We start from the raw sequence: 13,985 nt of genomic DNA, 5'->3' as shown, positions 1-13,985 counted from the left end.
ATTATATAATGGAGGTCATAAGTCAAAGACCTTGCTTTAAAAAATGTTTCATAATAGGTTATGCAACATTATACTTGAATTAGTTGTAACCTCACTATGGTTTAGTGAGGTTTTCCAAAAACAATACTTTGTTGGGAAGATACCTCTCCAGGAGCTCTGCGTGTTTTTTACATAACGCTGAACACTTGAGAGAGGATTTGATTTTTGGCAAGAATTCTTGGTTTGAGTAACGATCTCCATTCCTGGCATTCAGAAAAGTTTCTGATGGAGTTGCACGTTTTAAAATAGAAGTTCATAGAGGTCTATGTTCCTGGAAGTGGGTTTACTCAGTTATTTGGTAAACTTTCCCAAGAACAAGTTGTGTATTCCTGAAATTATACACACAGTCTTCCAAGATCTTCTTCAGGTTTGTCTCAGAGTTACTGGATAACTTGCTTGCTTGTGTCTCTGCTGGCAAAGTATTTAAAGAAGTTGTGAAATGTGTATTTGAACCTTGACTGTCCTATTTCCTGGAAAGCTGCGGATATTCATTGGAAAAAATTAGACTGAATATTCCACAGTCCTAATTTATTCATTTTTGAAGAGCTGAAGAAATTTTAAATGTGGGCAAAAGTGCAGACGTTTGGAACCAGGCAGAGGCATTTCTCTTTGTCTCCATGTCATTAGTGGGGTTAAACAGTAGGAGCTGACATTCCAAACTCTACTTCTAAATATTTAGGATTGTTTAGGATTTATGAGATCGCGTGTATGAGTGAAAACACTTGTTCAAGAAAATCCCCAGTGCCACGTAAAATATGCTAAAACCTAACAAAATGTATTTACTTACATTCTATTCAAATTTAGATTTTAAATTAAATACATGTACAAGCAATGTGGACACACAAATTGAAACGTACAAATTTCAAACCCTAAAATTATTGTATGATTCTTGAAAACACCGATCAGGGAGTTGTGCTACAGTGTTGCTACAACATCCCTGGTAGAGGGATGGGAGTCGACTCATTTTAGATTTTTAATGGCGATACGAAGATCAGCTGGTGAAAACCCCAGTATTCTGATCCTGATAGTTTTTTCCTTCCAGGGACACAACCTATAAACACTTTTCCCCAACATATGTTATACATTATTTATTCCTTTTATTTAATTTAATGTATTTATTATTATTAATAATTATTCATTTATTTACTTTGCTCAGATCAATGCAACAATGCTCTCTGCCTTCTTGCTTGTTTCAGCCATCATAACTCCTGATACTGATTATCAAATAGCCAATATCAGCTGATAACACCGATGACTCAGCACAGCACTAATTCCCTGGTAGTGCCCTGTTTTTGGATCTGATATTAGGCTCATAAGACAATAAAAATGTTTGGAAATCACCTGCAGACAACAGGGGGAAACAGATTGAATTTGAATCTGTATTTCTTACTGATGCTCATCAGGTAAAGACAGAATCATTACATGCTTTGTAAACTTTAGACCCTCCTACCAGCCATCCACTGAGGTCCAGGGGATATTCCAGGAAACATGAAAATATTTTCCAAAGAGCTGGTCAGCAAATGCTGCTTTTGCACCTGCTGTTCTCTTATCTGGAGCATAACTTGTTCCAGAAAAGGACACGTCAGCAGCAAATGTTTCCATGACGATGCATTTTGGTAAGAAGTACAAACACTTCTAACAGTGAAAACCCACTTACATTAACCCTGAACTTGCTAAGCCCCAAATTCTGCTTCACTGTGCAAGTTTTCTTTCTTCTTTCTTTAGTTTTGATTATAAAAAGGCGTTTTTGTTGTTGAGAAAATCCAAAAAAACTCTTTTGTGCAAGGACTTTTAATTGACAGTCAACTTCTGAACAACTACAGCTCTTCTACTGTGTAATATTATTAAAATTTGATTTGGTTTTGACTGGAACAGCAACTTGAACTGTTCAATTCAAACGGAAAGATGTAAGAAATGAAAGCAGAGTAAAGATCAGCTGAAAGGAAAGTAAATGAGATGGAGAAGATCTGCATGTCACGATATGCTGGGAGAAAGTAGCTAAAAGCAGACGCCACGGGCACAATGATGCAAACAGAAGAGCAAACCTCTACTTTTGGTCAAAGACAAATTCCACAAACACAGAAATCCATGAGAATGAAACGGCACATCTTTAACTTACAGAGAAAACAACATGAAGAAACCAACACACTGTGGACTGAAGGAATAAATACACAAAGGCTGATTAGGGGAATGGGGAACAGGTGGGTAAATAAAAAAACACAAGACAAAGGAAGTAAAACTAAATCCAACACACGAAAGACAGAAAATACTAGCAAATTAAAATGGGAAGTAACATAACAAAGAGACAGAGGGTGCGTTCCAAATGTTTCTCCTATCCCTAACCTCTTTCCTCGCAATGACCTCGATGAAAATGTCATCGAGGTCATTGCAAATGAAGAAGAAGAGTAGTGCGCTGAGAACTGGAACAGCCTTACACTAGCCTCTCCTTCTACAGCCTGACATCTGTTATTATGTAACAACAATGTGCAGAAGATGGACCACAAAACTCTTATCGTACTTCACCACAGCACTTTCTTACCCCGTTGTTTTATAGAGGTCATATAAATGAGAACAGCCTGTGGAAAAATATCGCTTCAGTGCAAAGGTTAGAATTGTAAACAAGAAGAAACATGCAGGTCCAGAAACCTGCAGCAGCTGAATTCCTTCTCCTGACCTTAAAAAGCTGCTGGATTTATTAAAGAGGCTCCGTGTTGTGACTGAAAGCTATAAACAGGAATATTTTGGCAGCTGGCCTTGTAGCATATGTATTTGTAAAAATTTCACTTTTAGGTGGAGAATATTTAAATGAGTCACAGAAATGAGAATTAAAAAGTCTGTGACACAGAATTTACTGTAAATTGCATAAGGAAAAAAAAAGTGGTGTTAAAACTTGGAGAGTTTATTTTCAGGAGGAGGAGATGTTATCAGAGTGCACAACTGGTACTTTGCATGGATGAACTTTGGCTCTGTCCTAAAATTCTTGGCTCCTCACTGACACAGTATTCATGAAACGAAGCAGATATGTAAGGTAGACCGGGGATAGTTGTAACACTTCCAATTTCTCCAATCAGGGCTAAGTTTCAAATGATGTGACTCATCCTGTGCACGCCCAACTCAGTTCTGCTATCACATGTGAAAAATCAGCACATTTTGTCAAACACAGACAATTTAACATGAAAAAAAGTAATTTGTATGCCAAAAAGTAAGTTTTTCTACTTTATTTCAATTTCTAGTAGCATTATCTGCTTTGCAGTTAAACTCATCAAACTTAAATTATGTTATTTGTATGTCTATGGGGATATATTCTGTGTAGGTCTTTAGTGCTAGTGTTTTAGCCGTTGGCTGTAATGTTAGCTAGTTCATGGCTATAGGAGTCTGGGTCAGTTGTAACAGCAACAGTCTGGGTTAGTTGTAACAATAATGCAGATGTTACAACTTACCACACTATTACTTTAACTTATATTAAACAAGTTGGGGCAACAACATCAGCAGAGAGAGGTTCACTGGTCGCATTTGTATATGCGGTTAATGCCATTGGCAACACAATTCCTCCACTGTTTGTGTTCCCACACATACATTATGCAGACCACTGTGTCAGAGATGGACCAGTAGGAAGTACTGGTAGTGGAAATAAATCAGGATGGGTGCACGAAACAGATTTCCTCATCTTTCTGAAGCACTTTGCAAACCACACCAAGGTAAGCCATGATAAAAAGTAATGGAATTGCGATGCTGGTGAACAACTACATTTTTTCAGCTTCATTGTTATGTTCAAAATTGGTGCAAGAGTTGTAGGTTATAATGCCCACTGAGCCAATGAGGCCAAACTCAAGGAAGACCAACCAAAATGAATGAAATATTCAGTTTCAGAAAATTTTATAATTTGTCTTTTTTGGGGGGTTGGATATGTTCAAAAGCTGGATTTCTGCATTCTGTCACACACACACACACACACACACACACACACACACACACACACACACACACACACACACACACACACACACACACAGCTACATAAATGGATGTAAGTGCATTCATGTGTTGAATAAACAAAGATTACATGTTAATATTTTGTTAGTACCCTTATTTCATTGTGTTACATTTTACCCCAGGATATGTTACAACTAACCCAGACTATGGGGTTAATTGTAACATTTCACTCTTCGTGTTTGAGGCCATACCATGCAATGGGTAATTGTGCTGCAGAGAAAATAGCTGCACTATTTAATAGCCGAGACATGTAAATACTTTGCATTACATTTTGAATCCACTACCTTAAAAGAGCTCCAATTTACAGACAGAAATGTCAAAAATGTTACAACTATCCCCGGTCTCCCCTACTGAAATGAGCTTCTTTTTCTCAGCAGTGTGCACGCAGTGACTTCTGCTGAGTCTGTAACAAATAAGGGAGTCATTGTGTTAGATTAATGCTTGAATGTTGCAATGTGGTATTAATGGGCGATCGTAGCTCAAGAACTGGCAGTTCGTCTTGTAATCGGAAGGTTGCCGGTTCGAGCCCCGGCTCCGACAGTCTCGGTCGTCGTGTCCTTGGGTAAGACACTTCACCCGTTACCTACTGGTGGTAGTCAGAGTGCAGGGTGGCCCTAGTGTCTGGTGGATGACTGAATGTAGTGTAAAGCGCTTTGGGGTCCATAAGGACTAAGTAAAGCGCTATACACATACAGCCCATTTACCATTAAAACTAAAAATGCATGTGCGCATACAGGCACCTAGCATAGTAAAGGGGACGGTTCGCAATTTGATAGTAAACAGTGTTTTGTGTTGTTCTGCACGTTGCACAGGTCAGCTCTCTCACACAGATTTCAGGTTTAGGGTGGAGCAGTTTATAATGATGCAGCCCTCGAGTAAGACAACACCTCTGGTCCAACCTAACATCAGCGCCTGTGCTGATTGGTCCGACAAACTCAACAAGGTTCAGCAGTTGGCACCTGTCTCAGATACAAACTCAGGTTGGTGAATCACAGGCTGTCAGTGCTTCCAAAGTGTTTGCTGTTACAGACACTTCTTACATGCTGTCACACATCCATTTCCCCCTGTAGCTAGAATGACAACATTTCTTTAACCTTGGTAAGTCCTAGAAAAAGTACCCCTTATAAGGTCCTAGAGCCAAAAATCGACCACGCCATAAAAAGTGCTATAAAAAGATTATACATTAATATTTTTTTCCACTTTAAATTAGCCAATCTTTTACACCTACTTCTCCTTGAAATATACATCTAAAGTTTTAATTATATTTCGCGGATTTTAACCCTCTATATCCCGGTTTTGTCACATGAGCGCACGGCTTTTTTTGGCGAAAAAAATGAAAAAATGAAATATTTTCCATAAAATAAATTTGAAAGTTATATTTTATTGTACTTTTAATTAGGCCTTTAGATGGTTCAAAGATTGGCACCAACATACATTTTGACCTGCCATTATTTTTTTTGCAGGAGCACATTTAAAAAAATGCATCCACCTTTATGAATATGGACAATTCCCCAAAAGGTGCTATAAAAAATTATATATTCATATTTTTTTTTCACTTTAAATTGGTCAGTCTTTTAAAACTACTTCTCCCTGAAATATTCATATAAAGTTTTAATTATATTTCGCGGATTTTAACCCTTTATATCCCGATTTTGTCACATGAGCGCACGGCTTTTTTGGCGAAAAAAACGAAAAAATGAAATATTTTCCATAAAATACATTTGAAAGTTATATTTTATTGTACTTTTAATTAGGCCTTTAGATGGTCTAAAGAATGGCACTAACATTAATTTCGATCGACTTGTTGTTTTTTTCGCAAGAGCAGAAAATAGTCTCCAGGCGGCCAGCGCTGCTCGTTTAAGCCGAAAGCAGTGCCTTATTCCGGGTTAACTCTCTACCATCACCGGGGGCATGTTGCGTCGGAGTCCTTTCTTCAGCACACACGCTGATACCACGTGACAACAAATACGTCATTTTCTGTTGATTGAAAAAAAAAAAGCACCCTCTCGCCGACCTGGGGACCAAAAAATGGTCCCGCCCGATCAGCGGGCGAAGCCGCTGCTGCAAGCCGGGAATGAGGCTTCCTTTTCCGCAGGTCTGTCTAAGCAGCCCGCTGTTTTCCAGCAGGGGTCAAATGTGAAGCAAGGGCGCCACCCGGTGGCCAAATAAAAAAATTACAATTCTAAGGTCCTGACTACAGAACAAAAACGAAACTTAAGCCATCGCCACTATGTTAATGGTAATAATTGTGCAGTGAAAAATAGCGTTTATAATGGGTTTCAATGGGGCGATTTTTGGCTCTAGGACCTCATGTGGATGGCGGTTTGTAGCTTAGCCACTTTAAGCTAATCTAATAAACGGAGACGGCAATTCTAAAGAAAAAAGGAAAAAAAAGGGTTGGAAGGTTTGGCTATATTCTATTCAACACAGTGAAAATGGCCTAATATTAAAAAACGCTGTGGATGATAAATGGCCGTAGGTACTACCAAGGGCTAAGTTATTGGGAAGATCAGGGCAAACATGAAATCATGCAGCTGCTCAGCGTGACGTCAGGCTGCAGAATGGTTGCTCTCTTTTTCCCCTCTCAAATGGCGTATGTGTGGCGGTTAGTAACCATGGTTACAGGGGGATGCTCTAAAACTCTCATGATCCCCAGTAAAAGATCTCAGATTATTATCCATGCAAAACCAAGACTGCACTCTGATACTAAGACCTTCTTTAAAAAATGTAGACAGTATGTATTACCGTTCCAACCTTAATAATTAGTGAATCCATGGAAGATAATGTCTGCTTGCGTCACTAATGTTATGAATCTTTCATTTGAGTGCATACTGTGTCATTTCCCCTGTTTACATGTTGTTGTGCTGTTTAAAAATATGCATGTCTGTGTATTCAGTGCATGCCATAAGAAGAAGATGATGAGAGAGGTTCCATGTTCACTCAGATTCAATAAAGTCCAGTGGACGTTTGAAGACACTACACAGAATGTGTATGTGAATACAATGCAATCACAAAAACAGTGTAAAATGACAGCTATAATTAAAATGCTCAAAAAACAAGGTACTGCAAAATAAAACACAAATTAACAATAATCTAAATAAAAAAAATAAAATCTATCTATCTGTGTGTGTATATATATATATATATATATATATACATATACACATATATATGTATATATATATATATATATATATATACATACGTATATATATATATATATATATATATATATATATATATATATATATATATATATATATACATATATGTATATACGTATATATACGTATATACACGTTGGATAGCGTAGAGCTGGATAGCGTAGAGCAGCTGGATAGCGTAGTGGTTAGACTACACGCCTTTGGAACAGAGGATCGCAAGTTCGATTCCTGCCTGGGGCGTCTGTATCCAGTAAGGGTCCTAAGGCTAGACCCCCTATGCTAAGCAAGCCTACCGCAGACATGAGCGAGACAGATAAATATGAAGGCATGCCGGCTCGGACGTCGCCCGGATCAACAAGGTCCGCGTCAGGTGTTGAGGAACCAGGGCACCCTGACGAAAAGTGGGCTACTGGAACAAGAAGGCATCGATGGGCAAGGGACGAAAACAGGGCGTTGTTGGAATGCTACTATGCAAGTAACCCTGGCGGAAGGGGCTACATGAATAGGATGAGGGACCTATGGATATATATATATATATATAAGTGGGCCGGGTCCTCCGAAGGCCGGGTAGGCTGGAAGTGAGAAATTAGACGGTCTAGCCTTCATACCTGCGTCACCAGCTGTCTGGATGGACTTTAATAAACTCAGCTGTCTGCTCCTTGCTATTGTTAAGGGTTCAGTATTGAGGAGGAGAGTAAAAACAACCATGGTCCAGAAGAGCTTGGTCAAACAATTGATTTTAATGACCACGCGCAGCGTGGGGAGATGCACACTGCAAAACATCAGGGGCCCGTTCTTCGTACGTCGCTTACTACATCCAAGATCAAATGACACATCCAAGATCAAATCATCGCGCTAACCGTGAGCTCGCTAATCCGGTTCCCCGAACACACCTGCTGTTGACGATTACTACAGCTGGACGCAGGAATGTGACATCACTGGGTGTCGTAAAAGGGGCTACGCATCGATAGTAGAAACATTGATCGGCAACCCGCTGATTGGTCGGCGAAAATGTCCAAGGGGCGTGCTCGGTATTTTCCGGCAGCAGAGCAAGAACTCATGAGTGAGGGATTTCAGGAGTTTCAGTTTAATTAAAACGCAAGAGAACACTGCAAAGGCTGCAAAAGCAAGGAGAGAGGGCTGGCAGAAAGTTGCTGACAAATCAAACTCGTAGGTAATTTAATAATAATAATAATAATGGATTGGATTTATATAGCGCTTTCCAAGGCACCCAAAGCGCTTTACGATACCACTATTCATTCACTCCCACATTCACACACTGGTGGAGGCAGCTACGGTTGTAGCCAGGCTGCCATATCGCGCCATCGGCCCCTCTGGCCAACACCAGTAGGCGGTAGGGTAGATCTATCATATGACACTATATTGTCCAATATCATATGGCATTATATTATATTATAATATGTTATATTATATCCCCTTTCACATTAGAGCCACAACAGGACCCACAAGAACATGGGAACAAGTAAAAGTGGAATACAGGAGTATTCTACAGAATGGTAATATTTATCTCTTAGATTGCTTTGCGTCTCTTGGCAAGGTAATACTGGCCTGTAATACTCTGTTAGTTTGTTCATAACAGCAACCAAGTAAAGGGCAGAGGAAAAAAAGACAGGTGGTGGTCCTGCACCCCCTCGTCAACAAGTTAGTTAAGTAAATAATACCCTCACGGGAATATCGATATCTCTCTATGAGCACACTGTCGCGCTGAGCTAAAGGATCCTGTCTGTCCCGCAATATACGCTGGATTCTGAGGACTCTCCTTATCAATCTTGCACCTTCCGCAATGGGTTGGTCGCGTATACGGACAGGACATGGCTGCGACAGGCTTCCCAAATCCACCTTCGCTTTTATAGCCGTGGTCTCTCATCTTGATTACACGAAGTAATTTACAATTACTACTCTGAAATATGAATTACATCTGTAATAATCACATACATGTAATAGAATGTTAATAGTACATTTCCCTTTTTAGGAAATGACCTGTATGTATCTGTGTGACATCAATAAAAGGATCAAGTGCTGCATTATCTTCAGTTACATTGATGTTATTTATTTATGGTGAAACAGTGGAAAAATATCGCTGTTGCTTTCGTATAAATGAAGCGGACATACCTGCGTGGCCGCGATCTAATCCTGTTTACATAAAGTAAACCTGCTCCCGAGCAGGTTTACGCTTACGGCTCTGTTGCTATGACAGCAAGTCCCGGATGAGCTTCGGGGAACCGACTGATCCAGGATCACGCGAAATCGTCAACAATCTAATCCGGCTAACCTACTTAGCGAGGTACGAAGAACAGGCCCCAGCTGTAGATGTCCGCCCAAAAAGACACTTCAGATTGCTTTTGATTCATCAGGGTTAACGCCCCCTCATGCATCATCAGATACAATACATGCATACGTCAAATCAAAACCACAGTGACTTTTAACACAGTTTGAAAATAACATTGTCTCCGTCTCCACGGCAGGTGCTTCCTGTCCATCTTCTGACTCTCGCTTCTCCAAAACCTCGGGCCATGTTCTGCAACAAACTAGCAATTCTGCACGCACAAAAATGCAGTTGCAAGAAAATATATCTGAACTCTCACCTAGAACATAAGCCTACCTACAGTGTGTGCAGGTGTGTGTGTGTATGTGTGTGTCTCGACCAGTGTTGGTCAAGTTACTTGAAAAAAGTAACTAATTACTGATTACTCCCCCAAAAAAGTAATCCCATTACTTTACTGATTACTTATTTTCAAAAGTAATTAATTACTTAGTTACTTAGTTACTTAGTTACTTTTTAAAAACACGATTTACAACCTGAAGAGGTGATAAAGTGATAGATCTTTCAGCCCAATTCTACTTTTTCTACATAATCCATCATACAAAATGTAATCAAATGGAAAAGTCTCTTTTTTTAACTTGTTTTATCAGTTTTAATCTTTTAACTTTATGCATCAAGCAAAAATTTAATTATATGCAACATTCTCTGACTTGAATAAATTAGTTTAACATTTAAACCTATTTTCTACACATTCCAGCACATAAAATAAAATATTTTTTGTGTTTTCACTCACTCTTTCAAACAGATGCAAGTAAAACACAGCAGAAAATAAATAAAGTCAAAGACTCAGCGGTCCTTTTGCTCTATTTTCACCTGTAAAGCAGGAGCGGGGTAGGCGGAGGGTTACCCTGGTGCAGGTGTGCTGCGGTCAGTTGAAGAATCCGCGCGAGTGTCTCTGTGAGTTTCCCATTACGTCGTAGCTACTCGGTGCTTGCTTGGAAGTTTAGGGGTTTTTTTCGCTGTAAAAAGAAGTTTTCTTCCCACGCACGATGGACGCTAATGTTTTTGTCACTTTTTATGGAATCAAACTCAAAGTAAGGTCAGTACTTCCACACTTTAAACGCTGCACGCTCATACTCTCTCCCGCACTCGATATATTATCCATTGTTGATCTGCACACAGCTGCTGTCACCAACGTCGCACTTGCTTAGGTCACTGTCATGAGACATTCTCGCAAAAAAAATCACGGTTTTAGTAACGCAGTAACGCAGCGTTCCTACGGGAAAGTAACGGTAATCTAATTACCGATTTTGCAATAGTAATCCCTTACTTTACTCGTTACTTGAACAAAGTAATCAGATTACAGTAACTCGTTACAAGTAACGCGTTACTGCCCATCTCTGGTCTCGACTAGGGATGGGTATCGTTTAGGTTTTATCCGATACCGGTGCCAAATCGGTACTTTTGAAATGGTGCCGGTGCTCAAACGGTGCTCAAACCGGTGCTTAAAGAATGGAGAACACAAAATTGGTCCAAAAACCTCTCATGTTCAGCTGTTTTTTGTAAAAAGATAACAGCCTTTTCTGCAGCTATGGGGCATATATGGTATCACTCTTGGCTGGAAGCAGTGCTTAAACAATGGAAAAAACACAAACTTTGTCCTAAACCTCTCATGTTCAGCTGTTTCCCTCTTTTTCTTTGGTCATTTTAGCCTTTTTGGCCAGGGTGAAGGGAGTATCTGCCATCAAACAAGAAGACAGCTGCATGTAGCTATGATGATGTTTGCTAGTTCACCTTACATGCATTAATGTAATAACGTGGTTAGCCTACTCAACGTAAATTACACACGAACAACATTAAGCTACTCACGCAGAGAAGAACGGCTGCTGCTGCATCATCATCCTCATCATTTCTGCTACACTGACAGGGCTAGGGGCCAGGACTCTCCTCTTCGGGTTTTTGGGGATGTTGCTAACTCCGGGTCTGATAACAGGCAACCCACCCGCAGTAGATGCGCTCGGTGTGAGGTCTCGCAGCAAGCTATCAAATACGGCGCATTTCTCGGCTTTTAAAAAAACGCTATGCGTCGCCAGGTGTTTCATCGGATTTGAGGCGTTACCTCCTTTGACAGTATCACAGTATCAGCTTAAAGCACTTGTTGCTGCTGAGTTTGCATCTTTTGCTGTGAAGTACAGCCAGACTTTTGACCGCTTCACCTTGGGCATTTTTAATCTGTAGCTCTGCTCTAAAAGAACGTACGTACCTGGACCCGCCTACTATCCTCGGAAACGTAAAATGATTGGCTAGAAGTGTATCACAGCTCAGGAAAAAAAGCACCGAAATAAAGCACCGAAGTGTGCGCTGCTTTTCGGTCTGGTTACTACCGTTTATGTCAGAACCGGTGCCATCATGGCACCGGACACCGGTACCCATCCCTAGTCTCGACCTCACACGAACTTTGTCTTATGAGAAGAAAGGCCAATTCTCATGTGCATAATAACCTAACTGAAACTATATCTGTAATATGTTGAATAAATGTTTTAATCAAGAACATCCACTAAAAGCTTAATCAAAGAATATAAAAGTATAAAAGATAATAATGAATAACCTGGTTATTCAAATAGCATCATTCAAACAGCTCCTCAAAATGACAACCAAAATGCACACTTTACAGAGGGAACAAAGACATTTTAGAAGTATACTTCCTGGATGCAAAACATGCTCTGCAAAAGCCTGCGCTTCCTGTCTACTTTGGCACAGAGTGTACTCAGAGTTAAGCCTTTCTTTTATAATGCAATGTAATCTACATATAAACATTTAAGATTATGAAAAGCATTCAAAAGCATTTAAGATTATAGATTTAACTCAACAGTTTAAAGTGGTTATAACTGCACCTGTAATAAAGGCTAATTGGGTACCAATATGTTTAAACATCTGAATGCAATATCAATATTAATTATCAATGCAATGGTAATGATGATGGTTATTAACAATAGCAGCAAAATATCTCTCCAATCTCAATACTATCTAAAATATAACAGGACACTGGCGTAAATTCTCGATCATCTCACACTTCTGTTTAATCAGTTTTCCGTTTGATGTTTCTTCAGTTCTAATCTCAGCCAAACTGATTTACTCAGGAACAAATAAAACACTGAAAAAAGCCAAACAATAAAATGTTTAAGTTATCTAAGTGACTTATATATCATGTTTAACCTGAGTAGCGAAAGACGGCGGGGGTTTGAAAACGATGTACTCCCCGTACATTGTTCGCTGTTCTCACGGCTCTAGTGAGCCTTGAACCCCGGCTCGCTATGGAGCTGGTGGGTAACAGACGTCTCTGAAAACGTTGGAGCACTTTTGCAAATATGTGATGTCTTGATAAACCGAGCAGATATTTGAGGTTTACACAGCTACATTCTCGCCTAAAAATATCTTAAAAGTTTATTTTGTGACCCAGAAAGAATAATAAGAGTAATATTAAAACTAAGTAGCTCCCGCCATTGATGGAAACGGAAATTGGCTGGGCTGCGCTATGAATCCTGGGATATGGTGGGCCACGAAGGATACACCTGACCCGTCCTTCGAATCTGGGGAAAAGGAGAACGCATTTGTCGGCCGCATTCGGAGGAGTCTACGAATTTGGACAGCCTTCGTTGCGTCGCTGTGACGTAATTGGCCTACAAATGCGGCCTCGGGAGGATGCAGCCCATGAATTTGGGCGCCCCCAGTGTGTAACCCGCGTCTCATGTTTCCTGTTTAATTTGATAGTTCCTTGTCCTGCGTTTAGGGTATTCAGTTTTGCTTATTCCCTGTCTCGTCATGTTTGATCTCTCCCAGCTGTGTTCCCCGTGTTCTTCCACTTGTTTCTGGTTTACCCTTGTTCCTAGCTCCCTGTTTTCTTTTAGGTCCCCGTCCAGGTTTTCTTTTCTGTGTTTGTAAAGGTTTTGCTACAGTGCAATAAGCTGCTTCCTTCAGTTTACCTTATTGTTTCGAGTCCTGCGTTTAGGTCCTCATCCTGCCTGGAGCAGCACTCAGCATGATGGTAACAAATAGAAAAACTCAAATTGCTCTGATTGTTTATTCCAGTAACATTCCGTGACATCAAACTTCAGTTGGCAAATTTTTTTTATATTAATTTACCTATAAAGTATAGTAAATAACAGAGGTGGGACCAAGTCATTGTTTTGCAAGTCTCAAGTAAGTCTCAAGTCTTTATCCTCAAGTCTCAAGTCAAGTCTCAAGTAATGTCAGGCAAGTCAGAGTCGAGTCTCAAGTCACTGGTGTAAAAGTCCGAGTCAAGTCACAAGTCTGAAACTTTGAATTTCAAGTCCTTTCGAGTCTTTAAAAAAAACAAACGAAAAAATAATGTTGCAGTTATGCTAAATGTAAATATTAGACCATGTAATTTTAAAATCTGTGTTTTTCTCAACACATACAAAATAGTGAACTTAGAAAATATACACAAATTGTGAAATTGCACCTCTTTAAAATGCAGCTCAATT

The sequence above is a fragment of the Copadichromis virginalis genome, linkage group LG7 (genome assembly GCF_057382275.1).
Source record: "Copadichromis virginalis isolate Kocher_CV1m ecotype Utaka linkage group LG7, C_Virginalis_male_GT1.1, whole genome shotgun sequence".
Taxonomy (NCBI): Eukaryota; Metazoa; Chordata; class Actinopteri; order Cichliformes; family Cichlidae; genus Copadichromis; species Copadichromis virginalis.
The sequence above is the reverse complement of the archived record's forward strand: the minus strand, read 5'-3'. Positions refer to the sequence as shown.